General features: G+C 32.5%; 1 protein-coding gene across 1 annotated transcript in view; it reads right to left on the bottom strand.

Annotated features, from left to right (window-relative positions):
• The window catches only part of LOC129239016 (high affinity cGMP-specific 3',5'-cyclic phosphodiesterase 9A), a 204,972-nt gene that overhangs the window by 183,189 nt on the left and 1,980 nt on the right, over positions 1–19,803 (bottom strand). The window lies entirely within an intron of this gene.

Genomic DNA, 19,803 nt, shown 5'->3' with positions numbered 1-19,803 from the left:
ACCCCTTATGTCCAGGAGCCTAAGGCATTCATTTACCATTTTTGGGGTGATTACATTTGATAGCAGCGCTTTCAAAGCCGCCTGACTATCTGAGAGCATGCAAAAGTGAGTTCCTCTCTTTTTTTCGGCGAAGTCATTCCCTCACACTTACCTCGATGGCGTGTATTTCTGCCTGAAAGATTTTTGCGTAAAATCCCATTGGAATAATTTCGCCTAAGTCCTTGTTTGAATTTTTTTTTCTGTTTTTTCATCTTATTTGATATGTTTTTTTATCTTTGGAAGAAATTTAAATACCGATTACTACTCCAGCATTTTTCTAATTTTTTCTCCAACTTTTCCTAAGCAAAATTTCGTAAAATATTTCTGAATGTAAGGAAATATAAATATTTTGGTTTTTTGTTTCTAAAACATACATATATTCCAAAAATTTTAAGGCTTTTTGCGAAAAAACTAAGATTATTTCCTTATACGAAAAATTCACTAAAATGTGTTTAAAAAAGGTCTATAAAATTAAAAAAATCCCACCTATTTCTAAAATAAATTCCAAAAATTTTAAGGCTCATAAACTAAGATTACACTAAAAAGGACTTTAAAACGTTTCTAAAAAAATCTCTAAAAGAAAAAAAGCTGCACGTGTTACTAAACATTCCAAAATTGTAAGGCTTTTCTCAAAAACTAAAATTATTTCCTTACATTAAAAAAATATCTAAAATGTTTCTAAAATTCAAAAACAAAATCTACAAATATTTCTAAAAACTTATTCTAAAAATTTTAATTTTTTTTTTGAAAAATAAAACTATTTCCTTACACCAAAAAAAATCTCTATACTGTTTCTAACCAAAATCTTTAAATTAAAAAAATACTAAGTGCTTCAAAAAAAATATTCCAATATTCCAAAAGGTTTAAGTCTTTTTGCGAAAAAACTAAAATTATACAAAAAATTCACTAAAATGTGTTTAAAAAAATTCTATAAAATTAAAAAAGAAATCCAACTTGCTCTAAAAACAGTTCCAAAAATTGTAAGGCTAAAGCACTAAAATTACACTTAAAAGCATTTATAAAAAATCTCTAAAATTTTTTTTTTAATTTCGAAAATATTCGAAAATTTTAAAGCTTTTTTCGAAAAAGTTATTTCCTTTCATTAAAAAAATCTTTAAAATGTTTCTAAAAATTTATAATACAATATAAACAAAAAATGTCCATGTTTTTTTTAAAAAATATTCCAAAAATTGTAAGGGTTTTTGCGAAAAAACTAAAACTATTTCCTTGCATTAAAAAAATCTCTAAAATGCCTCTATAATTAAAAAGAATGTCCATGTCTTACTAAAAAAATATTCGATATACTTTAAGGCGTTTTACGAAAAAAATAAGATTTTTTCATTACATTATTTATTAAATAAGCTTCTGCAAATTCATCTCCATTTTTTTCTTTTTAATTTAAAAATTTGCATTTTAACTTACATTTTTCGCAGCTTCCTGAGATCTTAATGCCAAAAATTCATTCTTATTGAAGTGTAATTAAAAATTATGCAAATACGAAAAAGTCCAAGAATTTCATCCATTTGCATTCAATCAAATCAATTAAGACTTGAATATTTCCCCACTACCAGCGTGGCCAAGAAAAATATTTATGCGAAAATTCGATCGCATTTATTTATTTTTGGCGCCTCTCAATTTCCGCCAGCGCAAGCATTTTTATTGCTCAACGCTCATGTGCTTCAGAAATAAATATGCCTTTGCAAATAATTTTCCGTACTCGTAAATGTATGTGTGTGTGTGTTAGTGGGCACTCTTATTTGTATGGCAATGCGATAATGTTGGTTTTGCATTGGCATCGGTTGCTGGTAAATAAATCTATTAACGATTCGACCAGCTGTGTATTTCACTCAAATAACTTTTCACTCATCACTCGTACTACTCGAACACTCGCCCATATTTTGATTGCGAAAATTCCTGGAAGTTCACGTAGGCTAGTGACGTGCGATTATGCAAATCACTTGACGAAGCTGGCCATGCGTCTGCAACAGCTGCTGCACAAGGTCAACTAAGAGGATAGGCTTTTAAGCTATGATTAACATTGGAGCCGCCGTATGCACATTAATATGTTTATACCAGCAAAGCGAACTGCGTACCGTTGAAATGAATGAATGAATGTGGGTAAGTACGACTTATGACCTACGTCAACATAAGCCTTGATTGAAAAGGCGCATTTATGCCAATTTTTCAATTAGTCAAGTGGATTTTCACATGCCAGCCAGTCGAGGTATGTCGTGATACCCTTTCAATACCAGACTAGAAAAGCGTATTAATGCTGTGTTGTGGGTACCTGGCCACTGCTGGCGGTCATCAATGAGCTGGCGAGTGAAGATCCATTCGCTATTTTCCTCGAGTCAGAGTTTTTGGTGAGCTTAGTTGATCTAAATTTAAGCGGCTAAGCAACGCATGAGCGCACTCAGAGTGGAGTTAGCACTAGAGCGCATTGGGAAGTATGGGCAATCAAAGCTTTCTCAATGCTCTTTCAGTAGCGATGAGGTACAGCAGTCGAGTATGGCCGACCAAAGTTTACTCACAGGTTACCTCTTGACTCAAATACCCAAAATAGTGTTAGAGGCAGGTTCAGTAATCAGCAGCGAAATGCGAATCTGTAAATTATTTTGGGAATTTCAAATGAACAAATTCAAAATAGATAAACTTGGTTATTATTTTATTATACCTGTACCATTTGCTTTTCCCTTCGCGTACGTATTTTCGTTAATATTATCAACTTTTTGTTTTAATCGCTTACCTAGAAATCTAATTAATTTATTAATCAGATTAAATGGGAAAATCGGGTACCCTATTTTAAGCTGTTTTAAGTAATTAAATGCTTGTTTACCTATTTTCGGAAAATACTCGTACACAACAACTAAGGCAGACAAAAGGATATAAGGAACGTCAACACACATGCGCCTGCATACATGCACACACACAAGATGCGCACAGTGGTACGAAGTATATTTATAATATCAACCCAACACTTCCACGCCCCCGCTCACATACATACATACATACACATGCACAATATGTGTGCTTGTGTGGGTGCAAGTGTGCTAAGAGCTTAATTAATTAACGGGAAATTCGATTAAAACGACGCGCAGCAGCGTTGACGCATTATGTTTGGTTGTGTTGTTGTTATCAATACTTTTCTGTTGTTCTTCCACTTTTCAAAAATCTGGTTGCCACAAATCACTTCAATTGTTGTCAACAACATGGCGTTGTGGTGTGGGTGGAACACACATGCATTTGCAAATATGCACACAAATTGCTTCACAGCTACTTACGTATCAATGCATGCATTGGTAAATGCTATAAATAACTCGAATAAATTCCTACAAAGTACTATCAACCATAATACAATTAACTATGTGGATTGGTGTGCAAAAATGTGTGCATGTATGGGCAACTGGTTGCTGATTTTTTGCTCCATTCGCTATTAACCAAATGCGTAATTTTATATTTTTAATGAAAAATGTTTCATGTGCATAACATAAGGTTACGCCTGCTTTGCAAGTCAATGTAATGTAGCTTATCTGCAGGCGTTGCCTTCCTATATGTAATCAGCCCAGCTGAGCGAATGCAAATGAAATTTCCAGCTTAACTGTTAAACTGCTTGTGGATTGATCAGATTGCAATGGTTTTAAAAATTTGAATATTTTACAAAATTCCAAAAATTTTAAAAGTTTTTAAAAACTGATAAAAATGTTAGAAAAAATTTATAAACACCTTAGAAACATTAAAAAAATATAACTTTGTGTTGCTTTCAAAAATTTTGATATATTACAGAGCTTTAAACAAATTTTTAAAAATTCTAGAAAACAAGCAAAAAGTTAGAAGAACCTTTAAAGAATTGAAGAAAAAAATGGAGTTTTGCGTTAATTTTAAAAATATTACTGTAATAAAAATTTCAAAGAAATGTTTAAGAAATTTAGAAAACATGAAAAAGTTTATAAAAATCTTCGCAAAACTAAAATTAAATGTTATTTTGCGCTAATTTCAAAAATTGTAATAATATATAAGATTTCAAAAAATTTAGAAAATTTAAAAATGCTCTAGAAAAAAGAAAACAAAATTAAACAAATGTAGAAAAACCTTTTGAAAAAAAGTTATTTTTGCACTAATTTCAAAACAAAATTTCCAAAAAATTTAGAAGTTTTTAAAAACTTTAGAATAACAGGAAAAAATTTATAAAAACGTTTGCAAAATTAAAAAAACGTTAATTTCAAAATTTTAATACATACAAAACTTACTAAACAATTAAGAAAATTTTAAGAAATTCTACAAAACAGGACAAAAATTTAGAAAAATATATAAAAACCTTTGGAAAACTAAAAAAATGTTTTTTGCGTTAATTTCAAAATTTTACTCTATAACAAAATTTCCAAACAATTTAGAAAATTTTAAGAAATTCTACAAAGTAGGAAAAAAACTTAGAAAAATATATAAAAACTTTTAGAAAACTAAACAAATGTTTTTTGCGTTAATTTCAAAATTTTACTCTATAAAAAAAATTCCAAACAATTTAGAAAATTTTAAGAAATTCTACAAAACAGGACAAAAATTTAGAAAAATATTTAAAAACCTTTGGAAAACTAAAAAAAATGTTTCAAAATTTTAATGACATAACAAAATTTCCAAACAATTTAGAAAATTTTAAGAAATTCTACAAAATAGGAAAAAAATTTAGAAAAATATATAAAAACTTTAGGAAAACTAAAAAAAATGTTTTTTGCGTTGATTTCAAAATTTTAATATCTAACTAAATTTCCAAATAATTTACAGAATTTTAAAAATACTACAAAACAGCAAAAAAAATTTAGAAAAATTTATAAAATCCTTTGGAAAATTAAACAAAAAAGTTTCTAAATTTTAATACATAACAAAATTTCCAAACAATTTAAAAAAATTTAAGAAATTCTACAGATCTAAAAAAAATGTTTTTGCGTTAATTTCAAAATTTTAATATATAACAAATTTTCCAAACAATTTAGAAAATTTTAAGAAATTCTACAAAACGGGAAAAAAACTTAGAAAAATATATAAAAACTTTTGGAAAATTAAAAAAAAAACAGTTTTTTGTGTTAATTTCAAAAATTTTAATATATAACAAAACTTAAAAATATATGTAGAAAATTTTACAAATTCTAAAAACTTGGAAAAAAAATTTAGAAAAGCCTTAACAGAAAAAAAACCAAAAAAAGAATTTTAAAAATCTTTCGAAAATAAAAAATGGGTTTTTGCGTTAACTTCAAAACTTTTAATATATATTACAAAATTAACAAAACAATTAGTAGTTTCTTAAAAATTCGGAAAAAGGAAAGAAATTTATAAACACCTTAACAAAATAAAAAAAAAAAAACAAAGTTTGTTTGCGTTAACTTACAAAATCTTAATGTATTACAAAATTTAAAAAAAATGAAAGTTTTTGTCATTTTTATAAAACAGAAAAAAAATTAGAAGAATTTAGAAAAACATTTTGGAATTAAAAAAATACATTTCTGCATGAAAAATTTCTAAAAACTTTTGCAAAATCAAAAAAAAAAATGTTTGTTTGCGTTAATTTCAAAAATTTCAGTGTATTTAAAAAAATTTAAGAAAACAGAAAGAAATGTTAGAAAAATTTATGAAGCCCTTTGGAAAATTAAAGAATTTTAACACATGACAAAACTTAAAAAAATTTTGAAATTTTTAAAATCTTGAAAACTGCAAAAATTTTAGAAAAATGTATAAAAATATTTGGAAAATTAAAAGAATCCATTTCTGCGTTAATTTAGAAAATGTAGAAAATTTAAAAAAAATTTGAAAACACGAAAAAATTAGAAAAATTTATAAAAATCCTTAAGAAAAATAAAAAAAAATTCTATATTTCAGGCATGGGATTTTCCCTATGTACAAAAGCCAGCTAATAATAATTTTGTATTGAGCTACACAGGTTGAGCTTTATCTGAAGAGGTAAAATAATTTAAAACTTTGTATGAAATCTAGCCTTAGAAATTTACCATTTAACTAACAAAGAACTACTTTTCAACACAATCAACAACCCAAATCCAATATTCATAGTATCAACACGTCTTATAACACAATTTGTTTTGAAAGTAAGCGAGACTCAGGTGTAACTATCGTTAAAATCGCTTTCACTTCAACAATTACCAAATGAAAATGCATAGCCTCAGTTTTTAAACGGAATATAGTTGATAGTCTTTGTAAAAGTACAAAAGAAATCTAAAAAATAAAAGTAAAAAAAGAAGAGAAGCGCGAAAAATTATATTCTATCCGCCGGCGTTAGCTACATTGAGGTGTTTAAGGCTCTTTCAATTTTTGATACTACAAAACGAAACTGGAGATTTCGCGATTAGGGTTAACCCTCCGTTGGGCACCCGGGCTTGGCCAAACTGTCTTTTTCGACTTTGGAAGTGAATTCAACACTTTTTTTTTATAGCTAACGACTTTAGCTTCCAGGTAGCTTCTGAAAATTAAATTTTCTATCGATTTGGCTTTTGGGAAGGGATCCTCGAACAGAACGAAAAAAGGACCAGACCCGGGTGCCCAACCGAAGGTGTTAAAAAATGTGGCAAATAGAGGCATTTAGAATTGAAAAAAAGCGTATTATGGAAAATTTTATTTATTTATTTGTAAGAAATATAATTATAAATAATTGCATTATAGCAGTAAGGCAGCTGGTGCTATCGGCCAGAAAAATCTAAAAAAAATTATGTTTAAAAAAAGTAATAAAAAAATTAATTTAAATTAAAAAAACTTTTAAAGTTTTTGCCATCGCCGAATGGATTGGTGCGTGAGTGCGTAGGGTTGAATCTCCATGCATGAAAGAGCAAAATGCTAGAAAAGGTTTTTTCTAATTGCGGTCACTTCTTGGCAGGCAATGGTAAGCCTCCGATTGTATTTCTGCCATGAAAACCATTCCATCCCATGAAACTCACAAAAAAACTATTTTACTCTTTGGAGTCGGTTTAAAACTGTAGGCCCTCTATTTGTGGAATAACAGAAGAGCTCGCCCAAACACCGAACAGAAGTGTACGCGCAGGCGTAAAACAAAATTTTCAAATCATAGCGCTTTAAATATTTTGCAAAGGAATATATTATGCGGCCTACGAGAACACCAATTTTCAATGAAATATAAATATAAAATTTTTTTGTTGTGCAATTTTTTGCAAAGCGCATCGGAGTATATAAAATTTTTTAAATTACAAAATGAAGAGCTAGAAGCTAAAGTGGAATTGAATTTTATAGTTGGAGTAGTAAGAAAATACTGCACCAAATTTCTGAAGATTAATAATAATTTTCTGAAACTGATAAAGTTCCTGCGACACCAGTCTAATTAACTATTACATAATCATTTTCAGTAAGCCTGAGCATGCTTATAATCAATAAATGACTGATAACAGCTCACTCGTAGCTGCACTCACAACTTAGTGTATCCTCTATCTCTCATCGACTTGACAAAATTGGTTTGAAGCTTTGTGCTTTTTAGCTTACGCCGCCTATTGTCTACAGCGCCGCTGTCATTACGGTGCCTTCATGTGTCGCCGACACTTAAATAGTTCCACACACACACACACACGCAATTGGCGGCTTCCTTGATTCCCTCTTATGCCACACTCTCGTCTTAACATCAGCGTCACTAGCACACCTTGCAGTATTAACGACACACCCTCAGTGTCACACACAGACACACACATACACATCATTTCCACTGTAAGCCATGAATTTTACCATCAATCCACCATAACCTATGAATCACGTTTAGCCTTCGTAAGTCCTTGCCGTCAACTGCATGCAAACGCTACTCAATTCACAATTAATAAACGCAATTGAATTTTGATGCTTGAAACAAGCATAGCCATACACGCAAATTCGAGTCCATGCATATGTGGCATTTGTATATGCAAACTCGTCAACGTATTCAGCGTTTCTACACACATACCAACCTACTCTTCACTAGCTGCAATAGGTTTATGTGTAGCTTCGCGTCGGTGTCATGTAGCTTTGTTGATGCTGTCGTGCTGCTGTCATGTTTCTCTCGCCGTTATTATTGTAGTTGTTGCTGTTTTTGTTATTCACGCATGCATATGATATATTGTAGTATTGTGACGTGACAAACCGCTTATCGAACACACCGAGCACAAAGTCGCTCCACGAAGCCCTTAGGTACCGCAACACTGCGTTGTTGCTCTTCACTACCCTCTCTGGCATTCACCCTCTGTAAGCGTACTGCTTTTCTAGTCCCCTCCTACACTCTTCCTATATCTCCCTACCCCCTCTTAGCACCGACTGGCTTTCTGCCTTGTGCTTGTTTGTTCATATCTCATCACCACTCGTTTAACAACCAACACAACAACTCATCACCATGGCTTCGCAATCTAATTAAGTGCCTTTCATTTTCCTTACAGGCTTCACAAGCTCAAATATGCACCCACATACACTTTTAGCCGCATATTGCGTCGCCCCGACCGTGCCTATCCATTTATCTGCCTATCTAACTCGCTAGTGGCCATGTATACCCCACATAAATGGCATAGCAGCACATCAAGCGCTAGACTTATAACTAATCCTCTGCACGATTCCATTCGCACAAACACTTTTCTTCACTCTGCATATTTTTCAGCGCGGCTATGAGGAATCACAGTTATTAGATATTACTGGCGATGGTTATGGCTTGAGGCTGCAAGCAAAAAATGAAGAATCAATCACTATAGGAAGAGTTAGCGCATAGATGTTAACTGAGTAATGACATTGAAATGTTTGTGAAAGACTGAGCCATAAGAGTGAGAAGGCAGGATTTGCTTACTGAACACCAAAATTCAAGTAGACGATTTTGTAAGAAATGTTGTAAGAAAACATCAAATTTAATTTTACTGATTCTTAAAAGAATTTGTGTAAATGTAAAACTTTCGTGTCATGAAACTGTAAGTTGTTAAAGGCATAATAAATTTGTGTTTCAGGAAGGTTCGTATGCAAATTGTCAAGTCGTCAGATATCCCGTTTTAGAATTTAAATTTTCTTAAATGTAAGTAAAAATTTATTAAATTTATAATTACTTACTACTACTAGCTGATTACTACTAGTTGATTACTTTTCGGGATTGCGTAGGTTCGAACATCCATGCATGAACATCAAATAATTGAAAAAGTTTTTTCTAAAAGCGGTTGCTCCTCGGCAGGCAATTCGAGTGTATTTCTGCCTTGACAAAGATCCTTATGAAAAATATTTCCCGTTTGGAGTTGGCTTAAAACTGTAACAACCCTCCATTTGTGAACATCAACATCAAGACGCACACCACAGAAGTTTTTTTTATTTATTTGTAAACAAAAATTTTGTTTATTCTTTGAAAAAATTGTTAAATAGAATACCACTAAATAAATTAAGTTTTTAAACGCTTAAGGGGTTAGGGGTAGTCAGAATTTTCAAAAAATCGATTTTTTTTTTGCATTTTCTTAAAGTATAATGTTTTAAAAATATTGTGTAAAAATTTGAAGTGAATCCGACAAACACTTTTCAAGTTATTCAACAATTAACAAAGGGCGCTCGGCCGCTCCGGAGCCGATAGCAAAACTTTAAATGCGTTTTTCTCAAAACTATGTTTTTCAAACTGGTGAACACTGTAACTTAAAAACCGCTACGTAGATTTCAATAAAATTTATACAGCTTTTGAAAAACATAAAAAACTTGTGCCTGATCGAAGGATTTTTTTTTTCAAAAATTTCGATTTTTTTTTAACAATTAACTGTTGGTTTTTTTTTTCTAAAATCTGGAAAAAATTTTCTGAGGCCGCCATTTTGTTCATTTTGAAACAAAAAAAAAGCTTCGATCAGGCACAAGATTATCTATTAATAAAACTAATTTTTCTTGTCCGATTGGTTTTAGATGAATCTGCAAGGACTTGTGATGTTCACCGCAAGGGACTTCTGGAGAAACGGGCTTCACACAAACCGCGATAACTTTTGCAATTATTAATTTTTTTTTTTTTGAAATTTTGGTGAAGTCAAGTTAAAACATGATGTTTTTATGCTATGTTTTTACTTTTGTTAAATAAATTAATTAAGTAGCAAAAAAAAATTCGTGAAAATCATCATTTTTTCGGGCCTCTGACTACCCCTAACCCCTTAAGTTTTAACGGTTTTAGCTTAAATAATCAAACAACATAAATTGAAGGCATTCTGCGATTTTTTTTCCAATATGAGGAAAAAGATTAACTTTGGGAAATTTAATTTTTTCTTTGTGGATATACTGCCTTACTTTATAAATAGCTAAAAACAAAAATTTTCCTTTAGGGAAATTCCTATACAACGACTTAGATGTGTGCTATGCTTTATGATAATACTTTTTTTAAGACAAAAATAAGTTTTCTGTCTTATACTAAAATTTTCCATTTGGGAAATTTTCTTTTTATTAAATCCCAACACTTTTTTGAAATTACAAGTACATAGAAATAGAAATACTAAATTGCTAAAGTCTGAACAGTTTTTATGAAACGCTAAAGTTTGAACGGCTTTCCCTTAAAATATTAAATAACATAAATTAAAAATCATTTATGCGAAAACTGTCTTATATATTGAGGACCTTTTAAAGCAAATTGACTTAGGGAAATTTTAGTTTTTTGTTCGTGAATATAATATCATACTTTAGAATGAGGTTGGCAATCTTCTATAGATGTATACAAATGGGTGAATTTATAAAAACAAATATTTCCCCTTAGTGAAATTCTTAAACAAGGACTTATATGAACACTATGCTTTATGATAACACTTTTTTTTAGAGAAAAATAAATTTTCTTTCTTATACTAAAATTTCCCGCTTGGGAAATTTTCTTTTTATTTAATCAAAGCACCCTTTTTAGAATTACAAATACATAGAACACGAAATTTCTCCACTAAAGAAAAATTCACTTTATGGGAATATTTTATTTTTGCAAAACATTAATTATATAAATCCATGAAAAACTTCTTATCTGCAAAGGAACTTCTGACAACTTTACGTTATGCAATTTCCCTATTGGGATTATTGTTTTTATTTTAAAGCTCAAATTTCATAGCAGCACAGCCTTGAATATTTGTATTGCTTTAATTATAAGACTTTCATTTGTTGTTTATTTAGCTTTCGGGTTCATAATATAAGGACATTCAACCTGAATACTAGATATTGAGTATTATCACTCAACTCAGCCTAGTGCTTTTACTTTGTTTGATCAGAAACTGGACCAGCGGCTCATATTTCCCAGCACTAAGTTGTCAAAAAAGTATTTAGTATACCGCAAGGTATAATTTAATTGCCAGTTTTGTGCTTGTTTGTTAATGAAGCTAGCTTTCTGTTTTTGATCAATAGATTTGCGATTTCATCTGCACTCAATAAGAAATTTTCTAAAAACTTACTTATTCTCGTTCCCAAAATATGTTAAGCAAATTTTACGCAAGTTTACCTGCTCGGTGATGGCTGTTATTCATTCAGATTTCTTTTGTGTGCTACTAATTATCATTAAAGTAAGATTTTTGATCTACATACCCATTTGCTATTGGCTCGCCCTCTCTATTTACAACGAACTTTCATCTACTCGTCCAAAATTCCAGTTACGTGCAAAGTAAGCATAAATACTTAAATTAATTACGAATGCGAACATAATTATAAATTTTCAAACAAACAGCTAACATCAAAGCATAAAAGATACTTTCAACTGACTTTTGTGCCAAAAACAACAAACTGCCAACACCGTTGCCGAGACAAAGCAGCGGTGATGAACTTAAGAAGAAGAGAAACATAACCTGCGCGCTACTTAAAATTAGCATAATTTGGCACTCACTTGCCTTGAAAACTTCATTTTCATTTACACTTACACTGGCCGCTATGGAAAAAGCCAGAAGCCACTTGACGCCGAGTTTGCAAAGTTTGTTCAGCATTAACTTTTCTTCTTATTCCCTTTCAAATTAATTTTTTCCCTTTCCTTTTTGTAGTCAGTGGGGTTTCTTAGCTGGTTCAAAGTTGAAACCAATCAAAATTAAATAATAAATTAGAGAACATAGGCAGAGAAGAAATAACCAACCGCGCAAAGTTGTGCGTTATCGTGTCGTATACGATGATTATATGGGCAGGGAAGGAATTTCGTTGGAGGGAAGTTTTCTCACGGAATTAATATTCGAACTTTATGTATTCGGTAATATTTCTTTAAAGTAAATAAAATTTCCCACAAGGAAAATTTTTTTCTATTTAACTGAAAGACTATATTGCTAGTGTAAATAGCATTTCTACGTTGTTGAGTATTTCTTAAAGAAAAAAAATATCCCTAGTGGGACATTTTTCATTTTTGTATACATATAAAAGGGATCTCCATTTTATTAGGGTTTTGTGTAAGAGAAGTGAAAAATTCCCTTGTGGCAAATTTGTTTATTTCAGCATATAGTAAAATATTTCAATAAATTATAAGAAATGTTTCTTTACGAATAAATTTAATTTGTTTCCAAAATACAGGAGAAGAATATTTATATTGCTATAAAAACTTGTTCTGCATATATTTTTGTTAATTAGTGGCAGATTTGTAGCAAATAATTAAGTTTTTATTTTTCAGAAAGAGAAATTTTGATTTATCGAGGCATGACTGTTTTTTTTCTTGTGGTCGACTCAGTAAAATGCAAAATATTTACAAACATAGCAAACTAAGCATTAGTTAAAATGCAAATAAAATTTCCCAAAGAGGGTAATTTTTTTTTGGGAAAAATTTATTTTTGATTTGGTATTATGCGAAAAACATAAGCGCTGAGTAACTATAAATATTTAATTTTCCTCTTCAACTTTTCGTATTTTGTGTCTCGCTTGAGCCTAAACAGATAAAAACAAAGTCATTGCCAAAGCTGATATTAAATACACATATAATCCCATTCACCTACTTAACTTAAACGAACTATCGTGTTTTATAATATTTGAGTGTAGCAAAGTTTAAGTTTTGTAAGAATATTCAAGGTTAATTGGCTTTGAATTTCGAGTTCCTGGCGCAGCGAGGAAAAATACATAGGTATGTACACATCGATTTACATATTTACATGTGTGTCCCTTGCAGACAAGCTAACATTCATAAATTGCTTTACTTTCCATAGTGCTTTTGGCGGTATGTTCGTCTTAACAAATCTGCCTAATACCAAAGGGCTGGTGTCTTTTCAAAATTGAAGTGCAACAATGACAAAGCGAACAATGTGTGAAAGCAATAAAACACTGCTTCCGACTAGTAATAAACTGCAATTTAATGATGATTAGTATTCGAAAATCAGTTCTGCGCCCAGCGATGCACGTCAAACAATTGCGAACGGATGGACAGCAACGTAGAAAAATGCGAGTATAATTGGTTGGAAAGCTATGTGCAGCTAGTTAAAAAAAATCCGCTTTGTTTTGCGTGGTTTTATATCTAAAGAACATTGTATTTCGGGAATTTCTTACTAATCTCTCTTTTTATATCAAAACTTTTTTTCATTAAAAAAATGCAATGGAGGGAAATTTTCTTAAGCCGCAAATTTAATTACTTTTTACAAATTTCTTACAATTTTCATAACATTATCTTCCAATACAAGAAAAAATAAAAATTTCCCAAAAGGGAAATTTTTTTTAATTACAATATTTTTGGTAATAACGTGATTTAAAAATTGATATTCTGTTCAGAACGAACTTCTGCTGTGGCCTTTGCACCGAGAAAAACCAATGTTAGGAAATTTTTTTAAGCGGTAGATTTAGTTAATTCTTACATCTTTCTTATACTTTTCATAACATTCTTTTACAAAACAAGGAAAAAAAAAATTTCCCAAAAAGGAAATTTTGTATCTAAATTTGTTTTGTTTTTGTAATAACGACCTTTGGGCTTTGCATCGAAAAGATTTTTGATTTTGCTATTCTACCCCTAATTTGCTGTTCCATCTACTACACAAAAATATTCTTACCATTTTCGAATTGTATTTTCATTTGTTTTGCTTTGCTCACAATTCATTTGTCATATTGTGCTCGCGATAGAGAGGGCTCAGATCCCGCCCTTATCCCCTTATCCCTGCTTATCTTTTAAGTGTTCTTAATATGTGCAAATAGCAAAATATGATGATGCGAAAAGCATGGAGAAGAACTTTGTAGCCTGCATTAACTTAACAGAGCGACAAGCGGTAGTGTGCCAGAATTCTCGTGTTCTTGGACTTTATGTCCATATTAGATAAACAATAAACATTCAAAAAATATTGATACATCTCGCTAAATAATAATTCTATTGTGAAAGCGCTATGCCTGCGCAATTTTAAATGAAATCTTAAAGTTGCTTGAAGGACTTCAAATTTAAATTTATTTTTATCAAAAATTCTACGGGCGTAGTTTTATTATTTTGGCACAATTCTGCTCTTTCATTTTGCAATGAAGAGAATACCAATAACCGAAATTTCCACACTTGACTTATTGATGCTTAGAACGTAGTGACCATATAAACAATGTTCTCGTAAGTAGTAATGAAATATACTAATTTTATGCAATAGGCAAATACAACTATGTTCAAAGACACAAAAATCTGTATATTTTTGTGTACTTTCTATTAAAACGAAATGTCGCAATAGGGAAATTTTTTGGGAAATTTTTTACTTTTGTTATTTCACACATGATACTATATACTCTATACTTTTAACAGAGTAGTATACTTTTAATTGAAACGAAAACTCCCAAACGGGATATTTTTTGGGAAATCTTTTACATTTGTAACTTTGCACATGAAATTTCATGTTGAAGTAGTGTGATTCAAGAAAGCTTTCTATAGACTAGCTGGAACTTGCAAAAACATATGATGGCTCTAAGCTCTAAAAAATTGTTTTCTAAATTACAAATGGTCGGATGAAAGCATGCCTGCCGATTGGAATTTAAGTGTGCTCTGCCCAATCCATAAGAAGGGCGATCCTGCAATTTGTGCCAATTACCGCGGGATTAGTTTTCTAAATATCGCCTATAAGGTTCTAGCGAGCGTATTGTGTGAAAGGCTGAAGCCCACCGTCACCCAACTGATTGGACCTTATCAGTGTGGCTTCAGACCTGGAAAGTCTACCATCGACCAAATATTCTCAATACGCCAAATCTTGGAAAAGACCCATGAAAGGAGAATCGACACACACCATCTTTTCGTCGACTTCAAAGCTGCATTCGACAGTACGGAAAGGAGTTACCTGTATGCCGCGATGTCTGAATTTGGTATCCCCGCAAAACTAATACGGCTATGTAAGATGACGTTGCTCAACACCAGCAGCGCCGTCAGAATTGGGAAGGACCTCTCCGAGCCGTTTGATACCAAACGAGGTTTCAGACAGGGTGACTCGCTGTCGCGTGACTTCTTTAACCTGATGTTGGAGAGCATCGTACGAGCCGCAGAACTTAATCGCTCAGGCACAATTTTTTATAAGAGCGTACAATTTCTGGCGTATGCCGATGATATTGACATCATAGGCCTTAACAACCGCGCTGTTAGTGCTGCCTTCTCCAAACTGGATAAAGAGGCAAAGCGAATGGGTCTGGTGGTGAACGAGGACAAAACGAAGTACCTCCTGTCTTCAAACAAACAGTCGGCGCACTCGCGTATCGGCACCCACGTCACTGTAGACAGTTATAATTTCGAGGTTGTAAAAGACTTCGTCTATTTAGGAACCAGCATTAACACCGATAACAATGTCAGCCTTGAAATCCAACGTAGAATCTCTCTTGCCAACAAGTGTTACTTTGGACTAAGTAGGCAATTGAGTAGTAAACTCCTCTCTCGACGAACAAAACTAACACTCTACAAGACTCTCATCATGCCCGTCCTAACGTATGGCGCAGAAGCTTGGACGATAACAACATCCGATGAAGCGACGCTTGGAGTGTTCGAGAGAAAGATTCTGCGTAAGATTTTTGGACCTTTGCACGTTGGCAACGGCGAATATCGCAGACGATGGAACGATGAGCTGTATAAGCTTTACGACGACATCGACATAGCGCAGCGAATAAAGATCCAGCGGCTACGTTGGCTGGGTCATGTCGTCCGAATGGATACAAACGCTCCGGTTTTGAAAGTATTCGATGCGGTACCAGCTGGTGGTAACAGAGGAAGAGGGCGGCCTCCTCTGCGTTGGAAAGATCAGGTGGAGAAGGACTTGGCTTCACTTGGTGTGTCCAACTGGCGCCGGTTAGCACGAGAAAGAAACGACTGGCGCGCTTTGTTAAACTCGGCCAAAATCGCGTAAGCGGTTATAGCGCCAATTAAGAAGAGAAGAGGAGATATTCTGGTCTCCTTTGAATCAATAAAATGAATAAATAAAAAAATAATTTTCCCAAAAGGGAAATTTTTGGGGAATTTTTTTACTTCTGTAATTTAACACATAAAACTTCATTTTGAAGTAAAGTGAGGTCAGGGAATACTTTTAACTTAAAAATAATAAATGTTTTTAATTCAAAGTAAATGAAATTTATATTTTCCTATTGTAAATATATGTAAGCCATTTCATGTATTTCTTCTATAGCTACACATATATCGGCCTACATCTCCAAACTATGGACTTTGTTATGACATTGGCTTCAATTTGCTGTCTGTCACAGTTTCAAGTCGACTCCGAACGGCAGTATTTTTTTATGAGGAGCATTTTCATGGCAGAAATACCCTCGGAGGTTTGCCATTGACTGCCGAGGGGCGACCGCTTTTAGAAAAATGTTTTTTCTTCATTTTGGTGTTTCACCGAGATTCGAACCAACGTTCTCTCTGTGAATTCCGAATGGTATCGCACATGATTTTTAATCACTCACCACGCACCCTAATGTATATAAACTTACATACAATCAACTATTTTACAATTTAATCATGCAGCAAAAAGGAAATTTTATTTTGTAATAATTTAGTAAATGACTGACAACATTGCCAGCTTAATTGAGTTTACTACACTCGCACACATACACAAATGTACATCATTGTTGTAGATATATTTTTCTGCTGTGTTTTTTCCTTTTAATGCTTATCTTAATTGAATTTTTTGATGACTTTCGGCTTTCATGAGAAAAAGTTAATTTTTTGAGGCAATTCAAACGTTGGACGATGGAAAAAGCTCCGTTGCCGTAGAGTAGCAAAAACAGCTTATGATTGCAAAAGAATCTAAAATTTAGCTAAGAAAATTACCTAGTTTCCAAATAAGTGCTACTTAATCCAATGGAGGAGAAGAGTTTTCATATACGCAGGCACAAGGTTCCATATGAATGATCTACTTGTACGAGTATATCTGCACATGCATAAAGCGTACTGCAATGTTATCTTATTGAAATGAACCAAATGTTTACTTTTTTTAATTGGAAAATTTTCAAAACCTTAACTTACAAAGTAAACTATGTTTTACCCTTTTCAGGAGTATTTTAAAGCAAGAACAAACGGGCGTTGTGATTCAATGGCCATCAATCGTATGAAATGTCAAACAAGTATGCCGAGAAGTGGAAACCACTCCGCTGTCATGAGCACAATAATTTTCAATTAACTAAAATTTTGTTAGCAATTTGCTCTGATTATGGAAAACTAAAACCAATATTTTTGTGTAGGCCTAGGGAAACTTGTTGCGTGGACAATAAAAACCAGAGCCTCGACGTAGTTGCCTACGTCGCCCATGAAAGAAACACATACAACACACAACTCCAAACTGAGTACGTTCTTCACGCACACATACATACATATCTATGCTCACCCAATTACATATCCTCCGGCTGCTTAACGAAATAAATTAGCGTAATGTTGTAATGACACTTCAGTGACATGTCATTCGAGAGTTGGCATCATTGTGCTTGTACTAATACAGCTACCCAACAGCCAGACAGTACCAATAACAAAGCCTAGAAACAGTAGCGTGTACAACAACAAATATACGTATAACACCAGAGATAAATAGTAACCGAGGCAGTAGGCAGCTATGTCACATGACTACATCTGTATGTGCATGTACGTGTACGAATATGTATGGATAAGCAGGACAATGGTTGTATGTGTTGTACGTGACCATCAACGTAGACGAGCTGACCAGCTGGACGACAATGTTTGAAGAAGGATTACAGCGGTTGAGGCCAAAAGTGTGTACGAAGTATGTTATAAGAAACAACACACAAGCACACGCCATAAGGAACAGAAAACACATACACGCACTCCATAAGGAACAGTAAGCGTCATCCACGCACATAAGCGTACACTTTGAAGGTACATGCCAAGGATCTCGTATATAAGCCAGTTAATTTATTATGTGCGCTGAGCATACATTTAGCTGCGCAATGGTTTGAGTTGATGATAAAGAGTAGGTGTTTGGAAAGCATACGAGCGGCTGTCATGTGTGAAACTAGAGGGATATGTGTAAAGCCAAAAAAATAGCGTCCTGGTTCAGAAAACAAAAAAAAAATAAAAAACAGTGCATTGGAAAAACGAGAACGATTATTTACAGTGAATTATTGGGATTTGTTTGGTATGCTTCTTGTGTGAAAATAATGTAAAACGGCATTACATTTGAGGAGATAAAAATGAGTATCGTTTGAAAATATATGATAGGCGCGTGCTTAAAAGGTGTAGGTATATATCATATGTATGTATATGAATTCAAAAATTGAAGATTTGCTTATTAAACTTCCTGATTGCAAGTGTTACTGCATGTTTCCAGTGCGAAAAAAATTTAAGAACAAATGCAAAGTGTCTCACTTTATGCGGGCGGTTAAAAATACCATACTTTATAAAAATTTCCCAAAAGGGAAATTTCACAAGAAAGTTTCTACCTTGAAAAAGTCATTTATTTTTACGGATTAACGAATTTTTTCTGCGATTTCACCATACAATCTAAATTTCTCATAAGGGAATTTTTATGGGAATTTTTTGTTTGGAGAAATGTTAATATTTTACGAAAGCTTGAATAGAATTTCATTAAGTTTTACAATTTTTACGTAAAAAAGTTCTTAGGTGGAAAGTGAAAAAGGAGGAAGCACTAAGCTTGTGGTCTGGTTTTGATGTACACAGCTGCACACAGATAGAATGAAGTTCCGTACACTGAATTTATTTGTTTATTTATTTTATTTACTTCAATTTTTTATTTAATTATTTACTTATTTAGTAATGTCTATCAAAAATTCATAACAGGCATTTAAGAGATTAATTCATAACTTTCATACAAATATTTTACAATATTTTAATCTTATTTTTTAATCTTAAAAATGTAGCACCATTAGATTGTCAACAAAAGAAACGATTGAATTGCTAAAAATATGTGCAAGTTGAAATTGAATTTTAACGAATTAAATATGCAAAACTAAAAAACATTTGAGAGATAACTAAATTAAGAAAACGTTCTAACGAGTGACTTATTGGTACTGAAGGTTTTGCCAATAATAGGTGTTATTTTGATATTCAAAGGAAAATGTTATTTTTCGGATGTTTATTTCATCATAAAGAGGAAGGTAAGCCGTTAATTATGGAAAATAACATCAGGCAAATGACCACCACGACCAAGCTTACAGGACAATATCCTTTTCATGAAATTTTCCATAACCGAATTGCAAAGTGGCTGCTCTATGTCCTCGATAGCCTCACGAATTCCATCCTTGAGGTTTTGAATCGACCCTGGATTGTTGGCATAGACCTTCTCCTTCACGTGGCCCCAAAGAAAAAAGTAACAAGGTGCTCAATCAGAAGATCTCGGTGGCCAATTGTGATTACCCCTTCGAGAGATAACACGGTCCGGAAACTTTTCCTGTAAAAGATCAATGGTTTCGTTACTT

This window comes from Anastrepha obliqua, chromosome 2, assembly GCF_027943255.1.
Source record: "Anastrepha obliqua isolate idAnaObli1 chromosome 2, idAnaObli1_1.0, whole genome shotgun sequence".
Lineage (NCBI taxonomy): Eukaryota > Metazoa > Arthropoda > Insecta > Diptera > Tephritidae > Anastrepha > Anastrepha obliqua.
The sequence above is the reverse complement of the archived record's forward strand: the minus strand, read 5'-3'. Positions and strand labels throughout refer to the sequence as shown.